This window comes from Lepus europaeus, chromosome 1 (genome assembly GCF_033115175.1).
Source record: "Lepus europaeus isolate LE1 chromosome 1, mLepTim1.pri, whole genome shotgun sequence".
In the NCBI taxonomy this organism is placed as follows: Eukaryota; Metazoa; Chordata; class Mammalia; order Lagomorpha; family Leporidae; genus Lepus; species Lepus europaeus.
In genome coordinates, this window is record NC_084827.1 from 109,469,576 (window position 1) to 109,473,969 (window position 4,394).

A 4,394-nucleotide genomic window follows, 5' to 3' on the forward strand; every position below is an offset into this window, starting at 1 on the left:
AACATAGCTATTGTCAGCAAGCGAACTAGGACTTGCTCCCTCATTTCTCTATTCTAAGCCCAACTTGTTCTTTCATTTCTCTATTCTCCTCAAAGTAGGAAACTAATTCTATTATGAAGGAATCTGTAGGACGCACAATTTAATCTTTAGACCTTATAAAAGAGATGGCTAACATTTTTCTGTAATAACATAGCCAAAAATAAGAACTTAAATAATAATCTCATAGCTAGATTTACTTCACCATCAGCAAAGTAAACAGTAAGTAGAAAAAAACCTCCCTTTCAGACCAAAGGGAAAGAAAGTTTGAAAGTGAGAATATAATTTTCCTCATGGGCATTGTCTACCTTAGAAAAACTACTACAGAACATGCCTGTGACTATAGACTTGTCGTTCAGGCCACCGAAGATTAGAGATGGGACTTGGGCACTCCCTTGACTTGCATCCTCTGGTCTGCTTTAACACAAACCAGGAGGAAAAGCAAGCTAGGCATCAGAAGCAATGGGTGGCAGGCCTATAAATGGCTGATCTGTACAGTGATCTGCCCTCAAGGAGACCCAACAGGCCAGTCCACTGCAGTGGCTTTCAATGTGGTAAGCCTGGGCTTCAGCAGAAGTCAGCTTGTGAAGAGCCCTGGCAGCTCTGCCAAGAGTTGGACACTGGAAATGGACCTGCCCTGGAGTCGAAGGATGCCCAGGTCAGAGCCACAGATCTTATTGGCTCTAAGCTGAAAAGCCCTTCACTCAGCCCAACTTCCAAAGTGACCACTGCAGCTGAGAGGATGGCCAAGTAGGGTCAGCAACATTGCAGGCAGAACTGTAAATTTCTTGTTAGAGATGCCTCCTGCCTTTACCTGGCCAGCTCTCCTCCCAGGCCAGCCAAGTAATGAAAGTCAACAGAGTGCCTTCCCCTAGGAGGTTCACACCTCCCTTAGGATGTACCCCATGTGAAGAGATAGATAGGTCTGGGCCTCTTAACTTACAAGGCCTAAAGCCCACCAGATTGTTATCAAGCCCCTTCTGTCCGGTTCTATTTGCCTCTCAATCAGAAAACTTAATTGTAGCTTAGACAGTACCTTTCTTAGCTCCTCTAATAATGACTCTGTCCTTTGTTCTAGACCCTGTCTAGTGCACTTGGGCCTCATTCCTTTGTAATCATAACCTCTACTCTACCACCAATGGCTCTACTCCCAACCTGTGTGTACTGATGGTCCTCTTCCCCACTTAATGCTGTATAATTGTTCAGACCTGGTTAATGCCACTCTTAGCATCATTGGTTACTATCCTCACCCTGTCTTTTATGACTTTGTCTAAATATGATCAGAGTCGGCGAACTTGGAAGGCTTCCATAACCTTGGCAACTCATGACGACAGCCTAGGGTGGTTACTGGCACCATAAACTAGAGTGTCAATTTGTTGGGTCAACAACAGGAGTCACTGTGCACTTGTTCCTCATGTGGGATCTCTGTCCTTAATGTGCTGTACTTTGTGATTTAATGCTGTAACTAGTACTCCAACATTATGTTTCACTTTGTGTTTCTATGTGGGTGCAAACTGTTGAAATCTTTACTTAATATATACTAAATTGATTGTATATAAAGAGAATTGAAAATGAATCTTGATGTGATTGGAAGGGGAGAGGGAGTGGGAGAGGGGAGGGTTGTGGGTGGGAGGGAAGTTATGGGAGGGGGAAGCCATTGTAATCCATAAGCTATACAATGGAAATTTATATTCATCAAATAAATGTTAAAAAAAAGGAAGACCTTTCTCTCTGTCTCTCTCTCTCACTGTCCACTCTGCCTGTCAAAAATAATTTTAAAAAAATGTAGAGAAATGGGGAATCTTATACTTTATATAAGTATAGCTGTTATGGAGAACAGTATGGAAGTTCCTCAAAAAACTAATATGTGAAGCATATGACTCAACTATCCCTCTTCTGAGTATATATTTGAAGGAAGTGAAGTCAATATGTGAAAGAGACACTTGAACTCACATGTTCACTATAGCACTATTCACAGGAGCCAAGATGTAGAATCAACCTAGACATCCATTGGTAGATAAAGATAATGTGGATAGACACATATGCACATGATAGTATTTAGCTGTAAAGAAAAAACATTGTTTTCAGCAATATGGATCAAACTCGAGCACATTAAGTGAAATAAGCCAGATGTAGGAATATAAATATCCTTTGTTCTCTCTCAAGTGTGAAACTAAAGAAAAAAAATGATATGTATTTAGAATAATTACTACTAGAGTATAAAAATAAGAGATAAAGAAGTTGTGCAAGAGTACCTAAACACAGATAGAAGGAATATGTTCCAGGGTTCTAGAACATACCGGTGTGGTTAAATTTCACAGTGGTTTGTTATATTATAAAGAAGTGATAAGCAGGTAGAAATGCTAACTATTGTGATTTCATCTACAAACACTATGTGTGTATGTGTAAAAATAGCACACCATACTCTAAAAATATATACAATTATTGCATGTTAATAAAAACTTATAAACCCTTGCAAAATACAAATTTTTTAAAAGGAGAAAATGCAGTATATGTAAGAATATACAGAGTTTATTATGCCTAGAACTCTTGGTACATGTGAGGAGATGAAGGTTGAGAGGAATGCTGGAAAGAATCAGTAATTACTCTCCATGCAAAAGTGTTTGGGTTTGACTATCTAGATAATAGCATATCATTAAAAGATTTAAGGTGATCAACTAATTTGCTCCTTACTGTAGAAATATTGCTCTTTTTTATACTGAATAGATTGAGTGTTGGGGTTAGGGAAAGTGGAAAGCTATTAAAGAACTCCAGGTGAGAAATAATGAGGGCATAAGTAAAGTCAATGGGAGTAGAAGTTGAGAAGATTTATTGAAAAGATTTCGGGACAGTAGAATCAATAGAGCATAGTTAATGATAGAATGTAAGGGATGAGAGAGAATGAAGAATCTAGAATTATTCTCAGTCTCCTAGCATGGGGTACAAAGTAGAAAAACCTGCTGACTACTAAAATGTGGAAAAAACAAAAAGCTTGAAAAAAGTCTATGATACAAATGTACATTCTTATGACTTGCTTTCAAATGATAACTGACATATATGTAGTTATTTGTTTACATAAAAATGTTTTGCCAGCACTTAAAGCTAGAAACTATGTGAGAGTACATTATGCAATCAAGTACAGACAGTTCTGATGAGATGAAGTTATGGCCAGGAAAATTGCAGACACCTTTAGAGCAGAAAATTTTCCACATTAAATCTTGAATCCTAACATAGAAGTCTTTAAGTTTCTAAATATACTGAGTCTTTAAGATGAATGAATATGTTTCAACATTAATCAATTTCAAGCATAGAAGGAAAATAGATTTATGCATTCTTTGACAATAACATTGAGAGAGCATTTAACCTAAGCAGTTTTCACTTAGGATAGCACCCTGTGTTTAAAATGCAAATAGTTCACTTGTGTTTTTGTTTCTGTTCATTGAAGGAAGTGCAGAGATGCTGCTCTGAGAAACTGGGCAGAGAGTGGTTATTTATGTTGATACCCACATTTCTACCTGCTAAGATGCCATAGGACCAGGGAATGCTTTATTTTTTTTGTAAATATGAACTCTATTGGTATTAGTTTATGGTTATATTCATCATCATATACATTTATATTTAACCACTGGTTTTTTGAAGACTTTAATAACAAATCACTCAACTTCAATAACATTATTCAGGTTTTTGAATTCACTACAGATAAAAATATTTGAAGAATTTGTAAATGATTTATGTATATATTTTTTAAGAATTATTTATTTGAAAGAGTTACACAGGAGAGAGGCAGAGAGAGAGGAAGGGAGGGGGAAAGGGAGGGAGTCAGGGAGGCGGGGAGGGAAAGAGGTCTTTCATCCACTGGTTCACTCCCCAATTGTCCGAAACAGCTGGAGCTGCGCCAATCCAAAGACAGGAGCCCAGAGCTTCTTCCGGGCCTCTAACACGGGTGCAGGGACCCAGGACTTGGGCCATCTTCCACTGCTTTCCCAGGCTATAGCAGAGAGCTGGATCAGAAGTGGAGCAGCTGGGTCTTGAACCGGCGCCCATATGGTATTACAACACCTTGGGCTACTATGCTACAGCACAGGCCCTTAACATGTATATTTTAATATTCATCAAAATTAAAGATTCAACAAGACAAACTTATTATAACATGTTAAGTATGAGAATATTATTTTTCCTTACTAAAGTATAATTGAGTAAAATCCTTTGTGTCACACATTTTTAGTAACATGTATAATTTTATGCATTTCATAAATGAGCATTCTTATTTTTACCCTACTCTGCTACTATTTTATGATGTAGACTTAAGAACATACGATGTCTATTTCACAATGTAAGCATTATAATTTGTATTTCTC